Raw genomic sequence first — 27353 nt, forward strand, 5'->3', positions numbered from 1 at the left:
CCGCACTGTCAGATGTAATGTGGGTAAGTCCAGACAAAACTATACCTCAAAAACCTCACTTGGGGAAGGAGACTCAAACCCTTACTCTCCAGGAAGCTTCTTGCTATGTTTGAGTAAGGATGTTGGCCTTGGAGTCCAACAGATTTTCACTCAGGGTCAGGCAGTGGCTCTGATAACCATATCAGGTGCTGATGTCTGTGTGCACAACAGTGGAATAGGGACAGATAATTTATTTGCTTGGCTGGTTTAAAAAAAAACACGGATACAGGTATGCAATGTTCCCTCCCTCTCTCTTTTTTCTTTTTTTAAAGATTTTATTTATTTATTTATTGGGGGGTGGAGAGAACATGAGAGAGAGAACACATACCATTTCTGGGTATAAGTCCAAGGAAAGAAATTCATGATCTCGAAAAGATTACCATACTGCCGTGTTCATAGCAGTGTTACAATAACCAAGACATGGAAACGAGCAAAATCTTGACAGATAAACGGATAAAGAAATTGTGGTAGAACTTGGCATCAGCTGATTTTGATTTATCTATTTTAATGCCCATGTACTAGTATCATTGTGGGTTTTTTGTTTTGTTTTGTTTTGTTTTTGTTTTTGTTTTTTGCAATTCTGCTGCATAATGAAGTTGACCATTATTTAAAAAAATGTCTTTTGGCTTTGTCTATTCAACTTCTACTACTTTACTATTGTGTTATCTCTCTTTTTTTTTTTATTATGTTATGTTAGTCACCATCATTAGTGTTTGAGGCAGTGCTCCCTGATTCACTGTTTGCGTAATAATACCCAGTGCTCCATGCAATCCTTGCCCTCCTTAATACCCATCACCAGGCTCACCCATCCCCCCACTCCCCTCCCCTCTAAAACCCTCAGTTTGTTTCTTGGAGTCCACAGTCTCTCATGGTTCGTCTCCCACTCTGATTCTCCTCCACCTTCATTTTCCCTTCCTTCTCCTGATGTCCTCCATACTATTTGTTACCTCTCTTTTGAAAGTGATGTCTGAACACTTTAAAATATTCTGTGTGTGGGGGCTGTAAAATGAAATATACACCATGAAAAAAAAAAAGAAGATAGGAAATAGAGATGAAAATTACATGGTTCTAAAATAAAATAGCAAGTGTTTAAAATATAAATAATGGGCCATAGGCCCTGGCATGACCATCTACTTAAGAAAATAATCTGAGGGGCGCCTGGGTGGCTCAGTGGGTTGAGCTGCTGCCTTCGGCTCGGGTCATGATCTCAGGGTCCTGGGATCAAGCCCCGCATCGGGACTCTCTGCTCAGCGGGAAGCCTGCTTCCTTCTCTCTCTCTCTCTGCCTGCCTCTCAGTGTACTTGTGATTTCTCTCTGTCAAATAAATAAATAAAATCTTTATAAAAAAAAAAAGAAAAAAATAATCTGAAATATTTTCCCTCAGATATCACACATGGTTCTACTGATGCTCAAAGAGGGAAGATTTAAGCAAATAGACATAAATAAAATCAAATACATCTTTGTCTGTCTTTGAGGATTCAGGCATCCCCTGGAATGACCTTACATATATAAATAAGAGTTGTTGATTTTGGACTGTCATGGTGGTGAAAGGCTGTTTAGAATAGATCACCTTAAGCAGGTTGCATTATATAAACTGGGGAAAAGATCCAGCTCTGGCAACATTTTTTAGTGTTGAAATTTCTGTCTTTTCATCTTTATTTTCATTTAAGCATTTTTTTCCCTGAAAAAAAGACTGTGAAAAGTATCTCTTAATAAAGAAATTCATCTTCTTACTTTTTCCTAAACCTCTAATTTTCACCCCACTTTTAAAAACCTTTATTGAGTTACAGTATGTATCTCTTAATGTTCATGTATCCTCAGTTTACAGCTCAGCTCAGTGGCTTTTTCCAAACTAAGTATACTGTTTTACCAGCACGGAGATCCAGAAAGAGGTCATTATCCACACTTCCAGAGCCCATAGACTCCTTTTCAGTCACTAATCACTCTCTGTCAACACTCAGAGTAACTGATTTCTTGATTTCCAATGGCACAGGTTAGTTTTATCTGTTTAATACTTTGTATCCATGGGAAAGTAAGCACATAGTCTCTCATAACTTCTTGCCATTGACATTATGTCTCTGAGATTCATTCATGTAGTTGTATGTAGTTTTGATTTTTATTCTTATTGCTATATACTGCTATTATGAAAATAATAGCATTTATTCACTTCAGTGTCAATAAGACATCATTAATAGTATGGTTTGCAGTGTGGGGTTATTTTAAACCGTGGCTCTATAAATATTTTAGTACCTGCATTTATTAAACGTGTCTGTGTGCTAAGTGTAAACCTAATAATGGAATTGATGAGTTTATATATCTATATTTTCTTCAAATCATTTTTGTAAAATGTCTTATTTTATACCAGCGACATATGAGAGTTTTGGTTGTACCACATCCTTCCAAAAATTTGGCATTGCCTTTCATTTTACCTATTCTGACAGACATGTATTGGTATCATTTAGTTGCATTATCTGCTGCTTCAAAAACAAGTCTCTTTAGGCCATTGGGATTTCCTTATTTGTGACGTATATCCTCAACTCCTTTTGCTACTTTTCTGTTGTGTTATATCAGCTTTTTTCAATGATACATAGAAGTTTTCATATATTCCAGATGAGTCTTTCATATGATACGTACACCAAAAATATCAGCTACCGATAGGGGCTACATTTTCATTATATAAGTGGTGTTTTACCCATTTTTAAATACTCAACTCCATTCCCTTTTAAAATAAATTCTTCCTTGAACTAACCAGCTTAAACTGATCTTCCATCTCACTGATGTCCTAGCATCTTGAATCCTCCAAAAGTGCAAAGTCATCTTTCACGCTAAGACTATAAACAGCTCAATTCTGGAGATAGGTATACAATGGATGCTAATGATATAATTTGATGAAATGAATGAACCTGAAGATACTGCCGTGATAACTCACCAAATGAAGCCCCTTTTTATGCTAGTAAGATTAGAAAAAAAAAAAAAAAACGAGTTTAATATTCTGGTTAATAGCAAATTTCGGTATGTAGGATGTTTGATTTCAACATGTCATTTCAAAGCATGTAAGTTTTATTTTTTCTTATAAATGGTGACTATAATGAAGATGAAATACCAGTCATTGCTTTATTCCAGAGATTAGAATACTAAGAGTGAGGGAATGTTTTAAAAGGTGATGTGAGGGCGCCTGGGTGTCTCAGTTGGTTGAGCAACCTCCTTTGGCTCAGGTCATGATCCCGGACTTCCAGGATTGAGTCCCGCCCCAGGCTTCCAGCTCCTTGGGGAGTCTGCTTCTCCCTCTGACTTTCTCCTCTCTCATGCTGTCTCTCACTCATTCTCTCTCAAATAAATAAAATCTTTAAAAAAAAAAAAAAAAGGTGATGTGAAAGTCACTGATAAAACCAAAATGTCTATGTAACTCTTCTTCAATTTAATCACCTCTACATTTGCTCGAATTTGGGTAATAAGTGATTATGATTGGAAAACAACATTTCAATGTGAACATAGCAAGATTAACAGCAAATCATTGAAAACGGTTAAAACCAATGCTTCACTTCTTTAGATGGCCGAAACTGCCTACCCTTGGGTCCCTGACACTTCCATTGTTACAAGGGCGACACATCTCAATCCAGATTACTGGTTCTTGGGAGGCATGGTTGACTTGTGATGCCTAATGGCACGGGGGGGAGTGAGCAACATGTTTTCTCATGCCCAGTGTAAAGAACGGATGCTCACAATGTTCTGCGCTGATGATATTCTTCCATAAGATAATGCATTTTACAATTTCTTCAAACACGGATCTTGGCAGGCACCCAAACAACGTAACTCCCATTCCTAGGGTAGGGTGGTATCTGAAAGAACATGAAGAAAAAGGTCACAAAGGCAGCGTGATCTATCCTCTTGCCTTCAAATTAGAAGATTTGAAGATGTTGGTTGTCTAAGTTTTAAATTCAACAGTCTTACCTCCCTGGATATCCAGAAACTGTTTTGATTTCATAGAGTTTAGAAGTATTCTTCTTTCACGACAGCCAGATCACAAGGGTTGGTTGAAAACAGCTTAAAAATCTTGTGATGTCATGGAATGCAATTAGTCACCAGAAAGGCACTATTCAGAGAAACATAAGGAAAAGGAATTGTCCATATGGCCTGAGAACCCAGTTCTCATGGTAGCTAGTTATGTCACCCTTCCTCTCTGTATCATTTGCATTAAAAAAATGCACAGTTTAGTTCTTGCCACTCCGTTTATGAGAAGCGACTGTATTGAGATATGACTCACATACCAAGAAAATCACCATTTTGAAGTATAAAATCAGTAGTTTTTAGTATATTCACCAAATTACGCAACCATCGCCACAATTTAATTTTGGAATATTTTATTACGGCCAAAGGAAACTCCATCCCCATTAAAAGTCACTTCCCACCCCAACCCATTACCATTCCTAGCCCTAAACAATCACCAATTTACTTTTGATTTCTATGGATTTCTTTTATCTGGATATTTCTAAAAATGAAATCATACAATATGTGATCTCCACTCTATGCAGTAAGTTTTCCTATACTTTTGTTTCCAGTCAACATAGATGACTGTTTGCAGAATAGTAAAGTTACACAATGCCATTCTAGAAAAAAGTTTTAAAGAACCAGGGCAAGGTATTATAAAATTTACTAGATCTTTCCTTAATACTACTTATCACTCCCTTTACTTGCTTACATTCTGCTCATACTGGGATTTCTCCAAAATATTTTGGGGACTGTTTTCTTCTTCTCTCACTCCTTGGAAATTATCAGCAATTTTGCAATAGAGTAAATTGAATTTAGTGACTTTCTGATTCTGTCTCTAATTGAACATTCGGAGAAGCTGAAGCAAAAACTTAACCTTCAAGAACTCATACTCCTCACTTAATAGAGATGGATAAAAGAATAAAATTCATGGGCGCCTGGGTGGCTCAGAGGGTTAAGCCTCTGCCTTCGGCTCAGGTCATGATCTCAGGGTCCTGGGATCGAGTCCCACATCAGGCTCTCTGCTCGGCAGGGAGCCTGCTTCCTCCTCTCTCTCTCTCTCTCTGCCTGTCTCTCTACCTGCTTTTGATCTCTGTCTGTCAAATAAATAAATAAAATCTTTAAAAAAAAAAGAATAAAATTCATCCACCAACTCCACCTAGGATTTTATGAGCAGGAAATTACAAGAAATAAATATTTGCAAAGTTATTTGGAAAAAAATAAAATGATTGCACTAAGAGTTGTTTGCAAGGGGCACATGGGTGGCTCAGTTGTTAAGCGGCTGCCTTCAACTCAGGTCATGATCTCAGGGTCCTGGGATTGAGCCCCACATCGGGTTTCCTGCTCAGCGGGAAGCCTGCTTCTCCCTCACTCACTCCCCCTGCTGGTGTTCCCTCTCTCATGGTGTTTCCCTCTTTCAAATACGTAAACAAAATCTTAAAAAAAAAAAAAAAAGAGTTGTTTGCAAGCTACATTTCTTAGGACTTCTATTAAACCCCAAGGATGTTTGAAAGAAACATATATTTGGCAAATTTAACCTAAGTGTAATAAAGCAGTTCAAGAACAGGCATTGTTCAGAAGTTGCCTACTACTGTGGTTTTGAGTAGAGATAATTTGTATATTGCTGTGAAACTACTTAAATAATGGAATAGAAATCATTTCATATTGTGGTATCTGAGTGGCATTAAGATGTAATAGGATCGTTTGGTATGAGTAGTTATGCTTGGCGGGACGGAAGTGAAGCTGTGATGATAAGGTCGTTGGAAGCTAGAGTTAGCAAACTAGCATCCAATCTTGAGAAAGACTCACTGCATGAGTCATTTTTGCGTCTCATAGTTCATTAGAGTATCAAGCTTATGTCCTGCATTATCCCTTCCTAATTTTTCTATGGGTAAAACTCCAAGTCCTTAATTTTCTTGTCCCAAGCATATCTGTTTGAACCACTCGTGACCTTCCTCCATGTACCCTGTCTTCCAGAAACAAAATGGTGATTGCTGCCCCACCACAAATGGAGAGATCTAACATCTTCAGGCCTTTATTTGCACACATAGTTTTCTCATGAGCTCTCTCATAAATTCCCATTAACATTTTAAACCACAATTCAGATATCTTCTTCTCTTTGCGATGATAGGCAACTCCTTTACTCCCTCCCCAAATTCTGCTATTGGAGTATTTATAGCATTAAACACACACACACACACACACACACACACACACACACTGCATCTTGTCTGCTAATTTATGTGTTATTTGTCTTTGTTACTTGATTTCTTTTTTTTTAAATATATCTTATTTATTTATTTGACAGAGAGATAACAAAATAGGCAGAGAGGCAGGCAGGGGTGGGGAAAGCAGGCTCCTTGCCGAGCAGGGAGCCTGACACGGGGATCGATCCCATGACCCTGGGATTATGACCTGAGCCAAAGGCAGAGGCTTTAACCCACTGAGCCATCCAGGTGCCCCCGTTGCTCGACTTCTGAGCCCCTTGATCATAACACAAAGAATTCATTTTTGCACTTCTAGTAATTCACGTAATCCACAGCACAGACTAAGGATGTTAGAAATGTTTGTTAAGTTATGAAAGAACAAATAGACTTGAATTCCTTTTTGATAATACCAGAAGTTCCTGGCATTCACCTTAAACACAGCTGTAGTATTTTAAAGATTATAAGCACTAAATCGTGTTTCCAGTTATGGGTCTCTGAACGGAGAACTTTTTTAAACCTCTATTCTTCCTTCAAAGTCTGCTGATGGCCAGTGCTCCCAATCAGGTGTCAGCCACAGCACAAACATGCTGTGTGTAGTCTGGCCACCACCGGAGAATAGCCTGAGAGATGAAACAGGAAAATGTATCCATAAAAGGAAGAATCACAGTCATGGCAACTTATCTCACCATCCTTATAGTATGATAAGGAGATCTGAGCTCTAGGACAGGTCACTACAGCATGTCAGTAGACATCAGTGTGGAAAGTGAATTCAGTCTCACAACTCAGCAGTGAATATGATGCTGCAAGAGGAACCAAATGAATGTCATTTTCCATAGCTGAACCTTCTCTGCCAAGGAGAGTCCCGGATGTCAAGAGGGACGAACAAAGGAGAGGAAGCGTCCATCGCCAAGGCTCAAAATGAAGGGCTTGTGTCTCAAGGAGATCTATAGTGAGCTACACCAACCCACCATGGTTTCCATGCCAACACTTAGAGGCGTGGAGATGGGTGTGGGTTTGTACCAAAAGGTAATATCAGTCTTGGAAAGGGGGTGCTCTGTACAACACCATTCCAAGTTGGAGATCATTCCCTTTCTTGTTCCATTATCTGCCCACTTGACAGTATTTAGTATAAGGCTGCCGTCTCTTAAAGATAACTCAGAAGCAAGGGAGAAAAAACATGTGGCCTATGAACAGAAACTATAAAAGAAGGAAAAAAAGGTGCTTAGAGAACATACATTATGGAAGAATCACCTGTGGAGGGAAAACAGGATTCCAGATAAATCATTCCTCAAATTACAAAGAAATCACACAAAAAAGTGACCTCTGTTTCATAAAAAGAATGATAAGATAAAGACATTATAAAAAATGTAATAAAACAATTGAAAACCCAACTATATAGACTTGAAGAAATTACTTAAAGATAAAGTAATAGAGACATAACAATGACTGTAGGTGGAAATAGTCAAAGAAAATAGAAAGAAGTACAATTGCAGTTTTGAAGAAAATGTGAAACAAAAGAATATTCAAAAATGTCAAAGGAAAGTTTCCCTGAAATAGAGTGTAATCTGCACAGTGAGGTACCATACTGGTCTCAAGGAAAATTTATTCCAGTGCTTTGCGATCTAGTAGAAGGGGAAAGAAGTCTAAGAGAGCTAATTTCTTCATCTTTTATTGCAATTAGTAAATTTATAATATTAAAGTCTAATTATGTAGTTTAAAAATGACTCAATGGGATGTCTGGGTGGCCCAGTTGGTTAAGCAGCTGCCTTCAGCTCAGGTCATGATCCCAGCATTCTGGGATCGAGTCCCATATCGGACTCCTTGCTCAGTAGGGAGACTGCTTCTCCCTCTGCCTCTGCCTGCCTCTCTGCCTGCCGGTGCTCTCTGTATCTCTCTGAAAAATAAATAAATAAAATATTTAAAAACAAAGAGACAAACGACTCAAAACTCTTGGGGCACCTGGGTGGCTCAGTGGGTTAAGCAGCCCACTCTTAAAAATATTTTATTTATTTATTTGTCAGAGAGAAGGAGAGAGAGCGAGAGCACACAAGCAGGCAGAGAGGCAGGCAGAGGCAGAGAGAGAAGCAGGCTCCATGCCGAGCAAGGAGAGCCCATGTGGGACTCAATCCCAGGACCCTGGGATCATGACCTGAGCTGAAGGCAGCTGTTTAACCCACTGAGCCACCCAGGTGTCCCAAGCATCCCACTTGTGATTTCAGCTCAGGCCTTTAAAAATTCTATTTATTTGTTTCTTTGTTTGTTTATTCAGCTTAGGTCTTGATCTCCAGGTAGTCAGTTTAAGCCCTGAGTTGGGCTCCACACTGTGTGTGAAGCCTACTTTAAAAAGAAAGAAAGAAAGAAAGAAAGAAAGAAAGAAAGAAAGACAGACTTGAAACTTACTATATATCAAAATTTGACCTTAAGTTTACAGGGATTATTTATGAAAAAATATTTTATCTGTTGAAAAATTTGACTTGCAGCTTACCAATTTGTTTAGGTTACACTACGTTTGTATTTCTTCTGTTAAATTTAATATTAGAATACCTCTTAAATATAGAATGCAGCATAATGCAAAATTTAAATGGCATCTACTGATCTATAACTTTATCTATTATCACCTATTTATATGTTGTTTCCCTATCTGCCCTTGTATGTGCATATATGGTTTGGAGATGCTTCATATGTTGTTCCTCACATGTTAATGATGGTGATTTCTTTATTTCTTTTTAAAGATTTTATTTATTTATTTGACAGACAGATCACAAGGAGGCAGAGAGGCAGGCAGAGAGAGAAAGTGGAAGCAGGCTCCCCGCTGAGCAGAGAGCCCGATGCGGGGCTCCATCCCAGGACCCTGGGATCATGACCTGAGTCGAAGGCAGAGGCTTTAACCCACTGAACCACCCAGACACCTCAATGATGGTGATTTCTTAAGGCAGAACTTAGGATATGTTGAAGAAATAAGATTTTGATTGCTTGTCATATTTGCATTTTTTTTTTTTTTGATTGAGAGCTGCAGGTATGTATGAGCATGGGCAGAGGGGGACAGAGAGAGAATCTTAAGTAGTCTCCACTCCCAGTACAGAGCCCGAGGAGATCCATGATGGCTCATTCTCAGCACCCTGAGATCATGACCTCAGCCAAAACCAAGAGCTGGATGCTTACCCGACTGAGCCCCCCAAGCACCCCTGTCTTGCTTGCATTTTTTAATATCAGCATGTATTATTTCTAAAAAAATATTTTAAGAAGGCTATAGAATACACTTTTATTGGGTTATTGAAATATACTAAGTACTTTTGACCTCATCCTAGTTTGTGCTTTTTTTTTTTAAATTCTCTAATATGGTATTCTGTGACGTGTGTAATACGTAGATAAAGAGGAAGTATACAAAAAGTGTTTTGTCATAAAATTATTTAGGGAAGGCAAGGAAAATCCAACTAGTCTTCTTTAAAGCATAATGATAGAGACCTCAGTATTGTTTTGTTATGAGACTCCCCATGGGGAAAAATATTAAATGCATTATTTCACAAACTCACTTGTTATTAGAACGTTTCTTATTTTGGTTTTTCAAAGCATGTCCCAGGACTAATGTCAAAAGAGCATATTTTGGGGGTGTCTGGGTGGCTCAGTCGGTAAAATACCCGTCTTCGGCTCGGGTCATGATCTCAGGGTAAGGGATCAACCCCCACGTTGAGCTCCCTGCTCAGCGGGGAGTCTGCTTCTCCTTCTCTCCTGCACCTCCCCTTCCCCTGACAACTCCTGCTTTCTCTCTCAAATAAATAAATAAATAAATAAATAGATTTTATAAAAGAGCACACTTTGTGTAGCCCTCTCAGTACATTTACTTTGGAATAAAATCCTATATCCGAAATATTTGTTAGTGGTTTTTTAGGTTAATGTTAATATACATTAATTTAAAAAATGAGCAGGAACTTAGCTTTACCTTAAAAATATTGTGTAGCCATTAAATAATTTTTTAATTATTTTAAATAATTAAATAATAATTAATTAAATTATAATTATTTAAATAATAATTATTTAATTATTTTAATTTTTTGATATCATATTATAAAAATATTCTACACTGAACATGAGTTCAGTTAAGGACAAAACTTTAAGAACTTGAATAAGATATGCCAAAGCTATATTATCAGATACCCCTGTGTGTCAGAAAGTGTGACATTTTTTTCTTTTTATGCTGTTCATATATTCCAGTGATTTTCATTAATCATGCATTAGTTCAAAATTAAATAATGTTAATATTGAAAACAAGCATAGAAACATCTTGTATTGGCCATGTCTTATCTCTGCAATTTGGATAAATCTTTTCAGATTTAAAGAAGGAAAATTCACACTGCTGTCTGCCTTCTTCCTCTTGTACTCAGTTCTGGCCTTCCCATTTATGGTACCTAATCTTCAGCTCTACTGCGTGTTGGAAGTTTTGCCCCAAATGTAATATTCTCTCATCTTTTGAAGCATTAGGGCACTGTTTTTTCTTCCTTCCCTTTAACTGGTCGAAATTGCAGAGATTCGCTTTGTCTTCTGAGAAGTATGTTTCTGCCTCCTCCCCTCCTCACCCTTACCTCCAACTCCCCCTAAAATCGGACCTAGCTCCTTTTCCTATATGATCTCATCATTAAAATGTGGAGACGTCTGTCTGTCTTGTTTACTACTCTATCTGGAATATATACAGTATTTCCCAACACAGGACATGCACAATTCAATATTGGTCAAATATCCTTATGCCCTATCAGATTTATTACTTGAAATATTCCAATCAGATACAACCTATGTATTTTAAGTAGTAATCCAAGTACTCAGTAAATTCTATTTGAATTGTACTTAATAACAGAGCTGAAGACTATTATTAATGAATATTTAATATTCATTATTTTCCAAATATTCATTATATTAATATAAGTATCAATTAATAATTATATATTATTATATAATAATATATAATATATATTATATAGATATCATCATTATTGTCATCATCACCATATATATATCATCTATCTATATATATATCATCATTATTATTTTTAATTTCATTACATCTTACGAGCTGCTAACTTCTTTATTCTCTTTCTCCCAAACTGCTCAGAAGACATTGTGATTGTGACATTTGTGCAAGGGACCCAGAAAGATTCATTGACTGGATGAGTGAAGACTGATTAGCTTGATGGATAATGCTTTGTCCTAAAATGCATCATGTAGTTAGGAACCAAAGAGCATAGTTTTCTACAAATAATCATGAACTCCAGAATTTGTCAAACTCACATCAGACTATGTTAATTGTAACTTCTGATGCCTTCAAGGAAACGCTCATGGCTGCCTAAATATTTAATTGCATAACCCTGACGTCAGCAGTGCCATCCTTTGAAACCATATGCAGAATCATATGCAGGCCTCCCATGAAGGAGAACTTAGTCCCAAGCCCATTTAGACTTTATGGCTTTTTAAAAAAATATTTTATTTATTTGACACAGAGAGAGCCAGAGAGGGAACACAAGCAGGGGGAGTGGGAGAGGAAGGGCAGGCTCCCTGCTTGGCAGGAAGCCCAATATGGGCCTCAATCCCAGGAACCTGGGATCATGACCTGAGCCGAAGGCAGACACATAACAACTGAGCCACCCAGGTGCTCGCATTTTAACTTTGATAGTTAAACCAAAATACACTAAGAGTTTTTGTCAGAATGACAGCATCTTTGTACTTTCTTTGTCAAATTTTTAATGGCAAATTAAGTTTCTTGACATAGCTGCAAGTATACTGTTTTACCTAAAAATAGACTCTGAAAAACAATCTGAGGGGTTTGAAGTGGGGGGGGGGTTGGGGTACCAGGTGGTGGGTATTATAGAGGGCACGGATTGCATGGAGCACTGTGTGTGGTGAAAAAATAATGATACTGTTATGCTGAAAATAAATAAATTAAAAAAATATATATTGGTATAGGGTATGGGTCCCTCTGAAACAGGAATGTCAACGGCTCTTTGGTTTAGACTTAGGTTACGGGCTCGGTCTTGAGATTAGAATGTGTTTTCACTTGTATCCATTAAGATTCAATTCCTGGGGCACCTGGGTGGCTCAGTGGGTTAAAGCCTCTGCCTTTGGCTCAGGTCATGATCTCAGGGTCCTGGGATTGCGCCCCACATCGGGTTCTCTCTGGTCAGCAGGGAGCCTGCTTCCCCCTCTCTCTCTGCCTGCCTCTCTACTTGTGATCTCTCTCTGTCAAATAAACAAAATAAAATCTTAAAAATAAAAAGATTCAATTCCTATGTGAATTTGAGTCCCCCAAACCACAGAGATATTACAAAGATAAATTAGAAGATTGTTTCTTATGTGAAAGTCTTGAGTTGGTTCAGGGCTGATATGGCAGCACTGGGTTACAAAGCCCTCAAAGACCGAGTTTCCTTTGGGCATTGTCTTGGCCATCTCTGACGTAGATGTTTCACAGTAATTATACAAACTGGAAGCTGGAACTGTAGTTATCAAGTCTACATTCTTGGCAGCAGGTCAGAGCAAAGGAAGAAAAATTTCAGCCAAGTGTGTGGACCAACTTTCTGTTTAAAAGTTTTCCGGAAGCTACCACTCAGTGGTAGCTCATCCTTTCCCAACTTTGTCACATGTTTACGCACACCTTCAAGGTAGTATTTATTCTGCATAACCAGCTGCTTAGCTAAAAATTAGATGTTCCATTTTTAGGGAAAGAAAGGCTACCTCTATGAGACTGCCTAAAACATGCTGACAAGGATTTGGGAATGGAGTGTTCCCCAACCCCCAGAATAAAAATGGAGAATATCATAAGAAGACAAGGTAATGCACACAGGGAGCAAACATAGAGATTAGCATGCTGATAAATATATGAAAAGAAATGTAAGTGATGATAAAGGGAGAGACAAAGTGCATAGTTTAACAGAGCAAGATTGGGGACAAAGAATTGGCAGAGAGGGGAAGCATGATAGTTGTATCAAAATTTCAGAATCTCTATGTACGGATTTTTTTTTTTAAAGATTTATTTATTTATTTATTTGAGAGAGAGAGAGTGAAAGAGAGCATGAGCGAGGAGAAGGTCAGAGGGAGAAGCAGACTCGCCGTGGAGCTGGGAGCCCGATTTGGGACTTGATCCCGGGACTCCGGGATCATGACCTGAGCCGAAAGCAGTCATCCAACCAACTGAGCCACCCATGTGTCCCTCTATGTACGGATTTTAGCAGATTTTTGTATCTGTTGCCCATAGATTCTATAATTTGTGCATAACTTACAGATTTCCCATTCCAGAACTAAATAAAGGTAAGATTTACTATAAGAACACAGACTTGCTCATGCTACAGATGGTAAGATATTGTTACTAATTAGTGTTTATAATGTTTCATTTATTTTTGAGTTGAGGAATTTCTTGTTGCTATGAAAATATCAGCTTCTTTATTGCTTAAGTTGGAGTATTAAAGAGGAAATTTATAGAAAAAAAGAAGTAAAAAAAGAGGGAAGCAAATGGATAGAAGACAGTGGCTATGCTATGACCTTTGTGTGATTCTTACCATCTATAAGGAGGAGATACTATTTCCTCCTGCAGTGAGAATAGGAATGTAAGGAAAAGATTAAGAGTTGTGTGGCTCAGTGGGTTAAAAGCCTCTGCCTTTGGCTCAGATCATGATCCCAGGGCCCTGGGATCAAGCCCTGCATCAGGCTCTCTGCTCAGCGGGGAGCCTGCTTCCTCCTCTCTCTCTGCCTGCCTCTCTGCCTACTTGTGATCTCTGTCCGTCAAATAAATAAATAAAATCTTAAAAAAAAAAAAAAGATTAAGAGTAGCCCCTCCCCCCCAAAACGGGATCTACATACTGACCTTTGCTGCTTGCTAACTTTGTGATATGTTCTAGGAAAGTTTCCCAAGAAAGTATTTTTCTTCAAAAAGAGAACACCTAACTTTATCTCTTATGCAGGAGTTTTATGAAGATAAAAGTACTTGCTTGTATCAGTGGTTCTCAGAAGGGGCAGTTTTGCCTCCCAGGAGACGTTTGACAATGTCTAGAGACATCTGTGGTCTTAATGACACCTTGTGGCTAGAGGTTAAGGGTGCTGCTGACCATGTTACGGTGCGTGAACCAGTTTCCTTTTCCCACCCACCAACAAAGAATTACCCCACCAAATTTTCACCAGTACTGAATTGTAAAACCCTGATTTATAGGAGTTTATTTGGAAAAGAGAACACTTCCTAGTAATATGAAAGAGATGTCTTTGAATATATATTTAACTTTTTAAAAAATAATATTGATTTATGAGTGGATTTGTCCACCTCTACACCAAGAGCTCTGAAGCTGAGGTCCTTGTAATGTATGGGTGTCTGTGGAGAGCCATCTTGAAATCATAAAGAGAATGTTCTTTATGTGTAAATCTGCTCATTTTTAAGGGGTCAACTCTGTAGCTTTTCTCTGTTGCTCTAAGGGATTTATGACCTCACAAAGGCGGACACTGAATTTATTAGAATGCCAAAGAATTCTAGTAGATTAATCAGCCATTATGTTCCCTCCAGTGAGCCAAGCTTCCCTCTCAGGCTGGTTCCCTGCACATTATCTAACTTTACTATATTTAAAGCATGACACTGACAGAAATAAAGTTTAAAGATTCCCAACCTGAGCCTCTATAATTAATAGAAGTCATACGGACAAGGAAAGTTCCTTTTGAAGAGCTTGTGATTTAAGAAACCAGATTTCCCATTTTAACCCCTACTTCTATAATTTCCACTTGAATGTGTTAAATATCCTTTGTGATACATGTTGTTTTGGTGTTTGGGATAATAGTTTATCCTCTCCAGTCCATTTATTTCCCCCACACCTGCTCCTTGCCTCTTCTTTTCTTTTAGGAAGGTGACATTACTATCCATCCAAGTCACCACACCAAAACTGATAAAGAAAAATTCTCGCCCACCTCTACACTTCCCACTCCAATAATTTTTCATGGTCTTTTCATTCTCCATCCTAAATAGCATGTGAGCCCTTCCCTCATCTCAATCCCTTATGCCATTTTACTCAGTTCAATATCTCATTCTCTTTCAGTTGAAATACTGTATTAATAATAGACTCCTAATTGCTTTCCCTGATTCAAGGTCTGTTCTTTCTCATTTCATTCTTTGCACGCATACCTACACAGGCTTCTTTCTATCTTGCAGATCTGACCAGATCACTTTCCAGTAAGAGACCCCAACAGTCTCCCCATTAACTATGTAACATAGTTACATAGTAACATCCTCCCTTTCTGGTTTTATCCCTTGCTACTGCCTCCAGGTCTGTAGGCTGGGCTCTAAGGTCTCTGATTTCTCTCTGTCTCTGGATCTGTGCTCTTCTGCCTCTGTCCCTGCTTTGCTTGAATGCTTTTTCTTCTTGTTGAAATTCTAGTCATCCTCTCTAAGGAAGCTGGCTTCGAAACCTTTTCCAATTCCCTCGGGCAGAGTTCATTTTTCTCTTATGTCTGCTCAAAATTAATTGGGTTCTTACTTTAATATCTTCTTCACCTTTTGTCTTCCAAGTGCCTTGAGCAGTTCATGCATGTGTGTACATTTCCAATAAATGTTTCTGTAATTGGATTGACAACAACTATGTAAATTCAAGGCTTTGCTCAGGACTGGGCCATCGTAGACAAAAACTTGTCTTTGTTGGTCAGGCTAATAGATCACGAATTCATGGGAGGAATGAAATGAAAGAAATCACTCTCAGCTCTAAAAGTTATAACTTGGGCTTTATTTAGCCTTCTAAAATACTGTTATTAGGAGTACAGAACATTGTCTTTGTATAGGACAACTTTGGCTCTGTTTTTTTCGCACTTTTTTTCTTATGACTGAAAGGTATATTCAATAGCTATATTGCATATAGTTGCAGAGTTCACAAGTTTTAAGTTGAATGAATGAAGAAAGTAACACCATTTAAGTTTTTGATTAAGACATCAACTGACCCTAAATCCAGGGATGGGGTTAAATATGCTACAATGCCCAGGAAAGCTCCCTATGCCTCCCAAAACGATTGGGTAGACCAAAATATTGGTACTGCCAAGCACGAGAAACATTGCCCTATATTTTAATAAAGAGATTTTTCCTAGGGGCTATTGAAATGCAAGGGGTTGTTTTTATTTACACCAAATGGCCCTAGACTTCTAGCTTTTAATTGTGTATACCACAAGACCTTACTGAGATGATGCTCCCTTCTCCCAAATCCATTATACCCAGAAGCACACCATCTTCTGGGGTTTCATATTAAAGTAACAATTCCACTGATAACATGGAATTGAAAATGTAGAAATCATAGGGGTTGTTTGTTTGCACATTGTTCATGGAAATGAATGAGGAGGGAGGAGGGACTCTAGCTGAACCAAAAGTACCTTGAGAATCACTGAGATTTTGGTTTGGCCATTATGGAAGTTACGGAATTTGGAGTATAACCCAATGGTGGGACTTTGATAGTTTCTTTTAAAGTGGTATGTCTGGGCGCCTGGGTGGCTCAGTGGGTTAAAGCCTCTGCCTTCAGCTCAGGTCATGATTCCAGGGTCCTGGGATCGAGCTCTACATGGGACTCCCCGCTTGGCGGGAAGCCTGCTTCTCTTCCTCTCTCTCTGCCTACCTCTCTGCCTACTTGTGATCTCTGACTGTCAAATAAATAAATAAAATCTTTAAAAAAAAAGTGGTATGTCATGAATTATATTCAGGAGTATCATGGCAAGTACTGTTGGAGAATCTGAGAGCACCCACTGATTAATTCCAAGTTTAATGGCAGTAAAGTCATTCAGTTATTTGTCTTATATACAGGGGTCAGCTTTCTCTTAGTTCTGTGAGTGTATAAATATGGACACTCACATTTTCTAGTTCCTAGTGGTGGCAAGATGGAAGAAAAGGTGGTAGGAATAGAGCCTTCAACTCAGGTTAAATAAAAAATATCCTAGACACCTGCCAATTAAACTTGAAATAATCTTACTCCCTTAATTAAAACAAAACCATTATAAGAGACCTCCTCTATGTGGCATTTTACAGACTTTCCAGAAATACCCTCTATTGTAGTCGATGCAAGACATTCTTCCTATCCTCAAGCTTACAATATTCAGTTAGGTACGCCTAAACTGAAAAGCATTTTGGAAGAAGAAAAATAAAATTTAGTAGACTGTCTTTTATTTTGTTTTATTTCCCATTCGTTTTGAGTACAGTGTTTTCAAAAAGGACATGGTGAATAGAGATGGTCTCTTGGCATAGGGAACTGGCTGTTTTTCCAAGTCTGACTGCTTCAGAGACTTCAATAACAAAACAGAATCCTTGATTCCTTTCCAGTCTATAGCATAACATTATTCAGCAGATTTGTCATGGCTGACCTTCTGTCCTCGACTTCTAACCCTGCCTGTGCTTGGAGAGAGAAGACTAGTTAACCTGATTATGTTAGGTTAATAAAAAAGGCAACCCAGAAAGTCCAGCTTGCTAATTCACAGAAGGCATCTGGTCCTTTATTTAAAAGCTACAAGCATAAAGAAATGCCATCTCATGAAGATAAGAGCAGCCTTTTATTGCTTGTCTACAGAATTTAATTGTTGCACAACATCGATGGATATTAGAGGGGGAAGCATGGTATTGCTTGTTTCATGTAATAAATTAAAAACTAAAAATGAGTGTGGTTTGACAGAAATGTTTAAATAAGGAGGAGGGAGCAATGTTAGCATTTTGATTTTGTTTTGATTGAAGGAATTCTCTTTCCACCATGAAAAAGTAATGCCATTCTTCTGGCATGCCTCATTTCCAGTGGAACTCAGTCGAATGTGCACGTGTTAACATTAGCTTCGGCAGGCTTCCATGCAGTTACACAAAGGAGTGTTGGCAAAAGGAGGGATAGATACCACAGCCATTCATTTCACAGTGCTTTCCAATTCGGTTGCAACTATTTCTCTGAGCAGCACACATCAGTGAATTCTTGTTTGGCTTACAGTAAGGAAAAGACAATGAATGCTGAGATTTTTTTTTAATTTTATTTAAAGATTTTATTTATTTATTTGACAGAGAGAGATCACAAGTAGGCAGAGAGGCAGGCAGAGAGAGAGGAGGAAGCAGGCTCCCTGCTGAGCAGAGAGCCTGATGCTGGGCTCGATTCCAGGACCCTGAAATCATGACCTGAGCTGAAGGCAGAGGCTTTAACCCATTGAGCCACCCAGGCACCCAACGCTGAGAGTTTTTAGAAAATAAATAAAAACAAGAAACTGTTCTCTGAACACCACTAGTGAAGATCAAGGATGTCTAGGGTAAGCAAACAGCCACAATTTTATATAACTGAGCCCCCCATCCCTGATTTCCTCACACAATGAAACAAATGTCCTCATTGGGTGTGCATGCCAGTAGGGCAGTATCCAGAAATTTTCCAACATGAGAGTTCCAACAAGGGTCGAGGGCTAAAGTCTTTCTCCAACATGACAGCTCAGGAGGTAGAGTCTGAGGTCATGGGTAGGTATGAGATCTATCCTGGCTAAAATTTAACCATGTCCGGAATAGTAACCAACATCTGTTATAATAATCCATAAGCAACAGACATCACCAGTTACAATAATGCACCACTCTCAAGAAATCCCATGTGGTATTTATAGTCATTCAAAGTCCCCCCAGACCAGATGCAGTTTACAAATCAGGATTTATTTTTATTATAAGCAATGTTGCCTAGTAATACAGCTGACATTCCACCAGTATCAGGTTTCTATGGAAACAGAGCTAGAAAGTTAACTCAATGTCATTTTTCTTTTCAAAGAAGGAGAAAATGTTTTGCTATCCCTTTATTCACATTAGGAAACATAAATATTTGGGAATGTGGATTACCAAACAGGTTTTTTTTCAAATAAATGCAAAAATTGCAAAAAAAAATAAAAAAATAAAAAAAATAAATAAAAATCAAGATGGCAGCTATACATTCAACTCAAAAAACTGAATAAATTATAATAAAATCTTCTTAAAGTAGACAAAGAAAGCTAGTACAGACAAAAACAAATTACTTTATAAAAACTATCAAACCTATGGAAAAAGGGAAATCTCGATTTTATTTTGAAAAGAATGTCAAAATAGATTTTTCCCCTGTGTGTCTAAGTCTGTAGGGCCACTATAACAAATATGCCATAGATTGGGTGACTTAAACAACCACCATTCATTTCTCACAGGTTTTAGCCTGGGAAGTACAAGATCAAGGTACTGGCAGATTTGGTGTCTGGTGTAGATACAAGTTCTGCCCTGATTATTCTAGAAATTCAGCATTATCTCACAGAATATTAAAATTTTGCTACAATAAAATAACCAGAAGCCCATTTCTGGCTTAGACCACCTTCTTCTCCTCATATTCGTGGATAGCAGAAAGGGAGAAGGAGCTCTTTGGATTCTCCTTTTAAAAAGCACTAATCCCATTCATGAGGTTCTACTCTCATGAAATATTCACTTCCCAGAGTCCCTCACCTCCAACCAATATCGCATCAGTGATTAGGTTTCAACCCATCAGTTCTGGAGGCACACAAACATTCCATCCCTAGCACTGTCAAAAATTAAGAAGGAAAAAAAAAAGTATAAGAAACAAATGAGTGACTTTAGGAATCAGAAAGAAGAGCACTGAAGGGACTTCTCTGTTTAAGTGTGGATAAAATAAATTTATTTAAAAATGTAAATAACCCAACTTGCCTTAAGAAACATTTAAACAACCAATATCAAAAGAAGAAAATGAAATGTAGTCAAAATTTTCCCTCTCAAGTAAGGTGTCATACTGAAATGATTTTATGAGCCATTTCTTACCAGTGGTACTGTTCAACATTGTGCTGGAGAGACTAAATAATGAAAAAAGAGAAAGGTAAAAACCATATAAGTTCTAAATTTTGAAAAAGAAAGATGATAATGTGAACATTTATAGATAATATGATTACTGATCTAGGTAATCCAAGACAGTAAATAAAAACCTATTAGACGGGGCGCCTGGGTGGCTCAGTGGGTTAAGCCTCTGCCTTCAGCTCAGGTCATGATCTCAGGGTCCTGGGATCGAGTCCCACATCGGGCTCTCTGCTCAACAGGGAGCCTGCTTCCTCCTCTCTCTCTCTGCCTGCCTCTCTGCCTACTTGTGATCTCTCTCTGTCAAATAAATAAATAAAATCTTAAAAAAAAAAACCTATTAGACAAGGACCACTAAGAAAGTGGCACAAACTAGCTAGATAAAATAATATTTTAAAATTCAATATATACCTCTGTATTAGTGATAAAGACATACAAAATACAATTTAAAAACTTTCATCCAAAAGCAATGAAAACTATAATAAAGGAATAATTCTAACAAAGAGTGTGAAAGCTATATCTGAAGAAAATGATAAAACTATCGAGAACACTAAAATGAAGGTTGAGGGGTACCTGGGTGGCTTTAGTCACTTAAGGATCCAACTCTTGCTTTTTGCTCTGGTCATAATCTTATATATGGAGCCCCTAGTCAGGCTCTGTGCTCAGCGGGGAGTCTGCTTTAAGATTCACTTTCTCTGTGCACCCCTCCCCACAACTCTGTCTGGTACTCTCTAAAATAAATCAATCATTAAAAACAGAAAAAGGTCTAAATAAATATCAGTCCGACATATTTCTTTTTTTTTTTTTTAAAGATTTTATTTATTTATTTGACAGAGAGAAATCACAAGTAGATGGAGAGGCAGGCAGAGAGAGAGAGAGGGAAGCAGGCTCTCTGCTGAGCAGAGAGCCCGATGCGGGACTCGATCCCAGGACTCTGAGATCATGACCTGAGCCGAAGGCAGCGACCTAACCCACTGAGCCACCCAGGCGCCCAGTCCGACATATTTCTGATATGATTAGTTAATATTGTACAGATGTCAGTTCTGCCCCAATTATTCTAGAAATTCAGCGTTATCCCACAGAATATTAAAATTTTGTTACAATAAAAAACCTGAACCTAAAATGAGAGGAAGTGAATTCTTAGCATCCATAACCACATACAAACATGGGGTTATGTGAATTGTTACATGGTAAGAATACCATATCAGAGTATAGCAAAATAGAGGTAGTTGAATCCATGCTGTTAAAATGATTGGTGACCCATTTAGAAAAATAAAAGGTTAGATTGGTAAGTAATTTTGTAATAAATTCGATAGATAGATTCAACCAGGATTGACAAACTTTTTCTGTAAAGGGCCAAGAAGTAAATATTTTAGTTCATGTGATCATATTGTTTGTCACAAATACTCATCTCTGTTGTTGCAACATCAAATGAATGGTTTGGGGGATAGTGAATTTGGCTTGCAGGTGGTAATGTTGACCTTAATGTAATTTCACCAGAGCCGGAATTTCCTCACCCGGTAAATTATGAGCATATCTACTTCATAGCTTAATATAACAATTAAATAAAGTGAAATACTTAGTTCCATGTTTAGATGTAATAGAAATCTAATTATTTATCCTTAAAATTTCCATACTTGGTATAATGCCTAACTTATAGTAGGTAGTCCATACATTTTCATTTAACTAAATTTAGGGAACAAGTTTTGACACTATTCATTTAACAAGGAAAATAAGAGATTTTCTTAAAAACGATTTTTATTTCTTCATGGTTTCTGCCTCTTAAAGGGCAGCAGACATATGACACGTTGTCCCATAGTTAAAAATATTTTAAATTATATAAATTTTAAATAGTAAATATTGATCCATACATGTTTGTTTTATAAAATATCTTATAACAATATGCAATCAATATATACAAATTTTTGTGTTTATAGTCAATAAATATAAATGAAAAAGAAGAGAATTATAAAAATTACATCAAGGTCCAAATAAATCTAGAGTCATGAAACTCTTCTGTTTGGACAAACGTTTTGTAGTATTTTTAGCTTCTCCCTAGCTTCACGTGCTATCTTCAACATTTTAAAGTCATGCTGTCTTTCCTGCATCGAGATGCTCTCAGTCACTTGAGGTGCCACTTACATAAATTAACTTGACATTTAATGACCTGAAGGCTAAACATTATCTAGTATTCATATTTTGTATACCACACTCAGATCTGGAAAAAAATTAAAAAAAAAATGATACTTGAAGTGCTTGAAAACATAGGTCTCTTCCATCCAAAAAGTGAAGAAAATTTTAATTAGTTTTAACCAAAGCCTTTTTAAACAGAATGAAGCAATTAACCCACTGATCTGAAGAGTGGGTCATAAAGCATTTCCATAGTGCTTCCAATCACTGTTAGCTATACAAGATGTTGGTGTGTGTGATTTTTTTTTTTCATTGTGTCAATGCTGAGGAAATGTATTTAACTTGTACGGTTATAACGGTGCATGACATGTCTCCATTTTCGAAGCGAGCATATGAGAAAGGGAATGTGATGGTTTAAAAAGGTTTGTATTTGGGGTGCCTGGGTGGCTCCATCAATTAAACCTCTGCCTGGGGCTTCAGGTGATGATCCCAGGGTCCTGGGCTCCTGGGCATCAGTGGGGAGCCACCTTCTCCCTCTCCCTCTGCTTATGCTCTCTTGTTCTTTCTGTAAAATAAATAAAATCTTAAAAAAAAAAACTTGTACTTTAAGACCTATCATAATGGAAGTTCACGGAATTTTTAAATTTGCAAATTATACATGTAAAATTATTTGGGGCTTTTCTTCTGCAGGAAACAACATTTGAGCCTGAGGTTAAAGAGATTGAATGTGGTATCTGATCACATTCAGGGAGAGGTCTGGAAAACCGTAACAAATCTTCAAAACTCAGTATGACTTCAATGTATTTCACTAATACCCAATATTAGAATTCAATCAGCGGGTATCCACATGTGCTGGGTAGAAGATTTTAGTCTCTGCTTTTCATGTACGCTCACCGAGGACCGAGAGGCGAATATCTGCTTCCATGAGATACCTACACAAATTGGCCAAACAGGAAAAGCTTCATAAATAATGTTTGCTCTTATCTTAAATAGATGAAAATTGAAAGAAAGTCTGTCTTGATTTAATTAAGAAAGAATGGGTTATTTTTCTCTCTTCTAATTGCCACTAAGGAAGTGTCTGAAATGGGCATTAAGTTACTGCTTTCAGCTGAAGGCTTTGCCATTCCTTTGCCCAATATATCTGTAATGTGTATCACCTCCCTGCCTTCCCCAATACTCTCCACACTCCCCGAGGCCATTCTCTTCATCAATAGTTCCTGTTGCCTTTGGGATAAAAATATAAAACTTTTTTATGTAGTAGAAAAGGACACCTTGGCCCCTGCCAGGCTCTCCAGAAGCAACTCTATTTTCTCCTTTCAATTTTATGCAACACAATATTGAAGGTCCCGTGCTCTCCCCTACCTATGCCCACCTGTTTCCCTCTGTTTGAAATATCCTTATTTCATAACTACTAGCAACAGATTACTTTTTCAAACTCCAACCTACTCCTCAGGTCTCAATTTAAATGCCATCTTCTGTAGGCTTCTATTCCTATACTCATTCTTCATTTCATATACTATGGCACAAATCTGCTTTTACTATGAATATTTGTGTGTCCCCTTACCTTTTTGATATTAATATCCTTGAAGGACAGACTACATTGTTATATCCATGGTTCCCAGAACAGTATCTGGTATACCGTGGGTACAATATATATTTTTGAATGAATGACAGATTGTTTTGCCAGCCTTAATAAGCTTTGAAAAAATAATGTAGATTAGTATATACCTATGAAAATATACTTGGCACATTTAATTATCTTTGCCCCAAGTATACGAATTATGTTTCAGTATATTTTGAGAAAGTCACCTTTGTATGATTTTATTCAAGAGTGAAATGAAAATATTAATTATTATAGGATTGTTGCTTTTGCACTGGTAACAGCTTGAATGTCAATTTCCTTTGCATACACGGAGGCTTCTATTTCTAGAAGATATAAAAATTGCATAAATAGGCAGATGCTAGTAATGCTATTAGATTAAAGGTAGCATAAGCCAGTTTATTCCAGCCTTCTGCATTCTTCTTTATTGATACCCTCTTGTATCTTAAGCAACTCCCTGATGGAGGATTTCCTTCCATTACTTCTGTATCTTTCATAAAACATCCTCAGTGATGAATCAGAGTAAGCTTTCAATACACACTGATTAATTGTATATGGTGATTTTTCTAGGTTTAATCTTAGAGAAGAGAGGATTATTTTCTTCATTTTCATAGTTTAAGTTATTTCACCCTAGGACTTTGCTTTGGTTGTTGAGAATAATATAAGGAAAAATAATCAGAATTAACCTAATAGAATGGTAATGACTGCGTTTGTCATGAAAGGACTAAATGATTTATTCTGTTGTTTATGTGTATGTTTGCGTTGCAGAAATCATAATGCATTTGGGGGTCATCTACCCTCCAATGAAAGGATTAAGACAAGGGGTTCTAAGATAAGCTTTAAGAGATTAAAAATATAGTAAGAGCCATTATTCTCTGTCTCTGACTTTCTAAACAATTTGTCAATCAATGGATTATGGTATCAGGTTTATTTTAATAACGCTCTGAAGCTATTAATAGTAACTTACATTGTAACTTACAGAGAAGACCACAGACACACTCACATTAAGAGATGCTAAACATCTTTGACAGTGGGTGGGGAGAGTGAGAGTTACAGTCACGTTTTCTTCTTTTTGTCTTCCAAGAAATATATTCATTAATTACAAATATGGATTTAAATTAATTTTGGGTGCTAGTTTAAAAGCATTATAGATATTCACAGAGTTAAAAAAAAGACTAGTTCTTTGGCAACTCTGTTGCATTAAGAAAAAGGATATTGTTTTGGCAATTTGCTAATACATTTAGACTATCTAGATGGCATGAAAGATTACCTTAAAGTGAGTTCTTGATATTTTTTGAGGGTACTATTTATAAGAAGATTTATAATCTGAAAAATTTATGAAATATCTTGAGAACTTAGTATACTTATAAGTGGAAAAATTTACTGAAGTTTAAAAAAGAGCCAGAGATATGAGATCTTTTAATTGAAATATAAGCATGCTATTACTAAATTTTGATGACTAAGTTATCATATGCTTTCATATATGAAATATAAATGGAATATATGTTTAATATATGTTTAGGCACCTAAAATCCTTGACAAAGCAAATAATTTTAAATTTTGCATACTGTTAACAAATGATTGCCTCATTGATAATTTCAATGTGTTTTTGTTAAACTACATTTAATACTTCAACTGATCTCTTGTTTTTTGTTTTACTTACTTTGACAGATCCTTCAGGTTGAAAGGAATATCTTTATTTGGAGGCATGTCAACTCATTTTCTCACTTCAGATTCATCATTGTGACTTCTTGAGGCCAGATCTAATTTTGAAGTAACCAGGAACCTGTCCACCATAGAGCAGCAAATCCCTCAATTTTGGAGCACAAAAGATCACTGATATGGTCTGCATAAAATCATCTGTCTCTGGGCTGACAGCCATGAGCAGAGCCCTGGGGGCAAAAAAAAAAAAGCCACCGCCTTAAATTTCTTCACTCTGAAATTACCAAGAAGATTCCAAAAAAAAAAAAAAAAAAAAGAAAAAGAAAAAGGAAAAAGAAAAAGAAAGAAAGAAAAAAGACTAAATAAGCAAGCCAACAACATCAAGAAGAACAACAACAAAAACAACAACAAAAAAATCCATCTTATTTCACCTTGGGGAAAAAATATTCTCAGATGTGAGCCCAAGAAAATTTATATTCAGCAAATAAGCTAGAAAATTGATTTATTGTTTGGGAAGGTGAAAGTATAGAAAGAGGAGGTATCTTAGCCTGATTTATTCAGCATTTCAAAATATGTAGACAAAAAAGGAAAGTGAACAGAGGAGCATTTCAGCAATGAACAGTATTAGGACAGAATGTTGCTGTTTGCAGAGAGGTTGTTTGCCATCTTGCGCACACCCTCAAAGCCATAATGGACTAACAGCATTGTCGTTGATTGCTTGAAAAGTTTCTGCATTCAGTCCTTCACCTCATATTGGTTAAGGAGGGGGAGGCCAGTTCTTACTCATTACTTCTCAATGCACTTCTAGTATTTGCACTGTCACTTCCATTCAGGGTAATGATGTGTGCTGTTTTTTGCACAGATGGTCCCAGGAGATTTGAGACCACAGTTACATGCAGGAGTCTAGGAAGGAAGCATTTAAAAATATTCCAGATTCTCTTTCTTCTGTATAAGTCAGTTATCTTCTAAAAAAAAAAAAAAAAAGACGTCTCAAATTAAAAAAACTACAGAATAATAAGAAAAGAGTATAAGTGTGGTCAAATGAATGAAGAAAGGATCCAAAGTTTGTTTTAGCTGGGATCATTTTATATCATTAACAGCCAAGAAGTCAGATACAGTGAACTGTATACTACACATTTGTGTTGAACATCTATTTGTTCTCTTAAAGAAATCATTCGTAATTTGTATTTGACATATAATAGTTTTTTATAGCCATTTATCTATGCTTCATGGGAAAATGTACCAAACAGCATTTTCAGTTTATTTTTCTAAATAAACGTGTTGTTTGTATTATTTGTGGTGGCTTATTTGATTTGTTTTTCATTACTTGCAAAGCAAATTTCTTGTGGTTAATCAGAATGCTTTTGTCATATTAATTTGAACAGAAGATAGAAATTTAAAATATTTGGATGGTAGAATATTGGGCTTTCTAGTTTCTGAAGAAGAAATGATTTCTTTTCACCCTCTCTTGTGAAGGGTTTATGTTAATATGCTAATTATACTGACTATCCAGAGTTATGGATGGGGGGCATTGCTGGAAACAAGAACGTTTAAGTACAGTATCAGTAAGGATTTTCCCTAAGTTCTCTTTCTAGAAATCTGCTTCAGAAGAAGATGATAATTAGATTTTTTTAAAAAGACCCTTAATTATGACTAAGGAATTTTCATTAATGCCCCCAAGAAGTCTGCTGAGAATTTTCATCAGTGCATATAAACATGACTGACTAGGCAATCATACTGTAGCAAAAAGGAAATCTTCCATCAGTAAGAACGCAGTAAGTACGTACATGTGTTCATCCTGAGGCTCATCAGTTAGAGTCAGGATTTATGGTCCTTGCTACCACCATTAAGTCGTGTGCAGTTCAAATAAATTATTTTTTCCTCTTTTTTAAATTGAAGCATAATTGATACATTAGTT

The 27353-nt window shown here is 37.0% G+C and overlaps 1 protein-coding gene across 1 annotated transcript in view; it reads left to right on the top strand.

The window, feature by feature from the left end:
• The window catches only part of PRR16 (proline rich 16), a 309827-nt gene extending 284004 nt beyond the window's left edge, over positions 1–25823 (top strand). Inside the window, exon 3 of the mRNA XM_032335435.1 lies at positions 25445–25823. The gene's annotated coding sequence lies outside the window, so the exon portion shown is untranslated. The remainder of the gene's footprint in view (positions 1–25444) is intronic.
• Positions 25824–27353: the final 1530 nt, after the last annotated feature.

The sequence above is a fragment of the Mustela erminea genome, chromosome 3 (assembly GCF_009829155.1).
Source record: "Mustela erminea isolate mMusErm1 chromosome 3, mMusErm1.Pri, whole genome shotgun sequence".
In the NCBI taxonomy this organism is placed as follows: domain Eukaryota; kingdom Metazoa; phylum Chordata; class Mammalia; order Carnivora; family Mustelidae; genus Mustela; species Mustela erminea.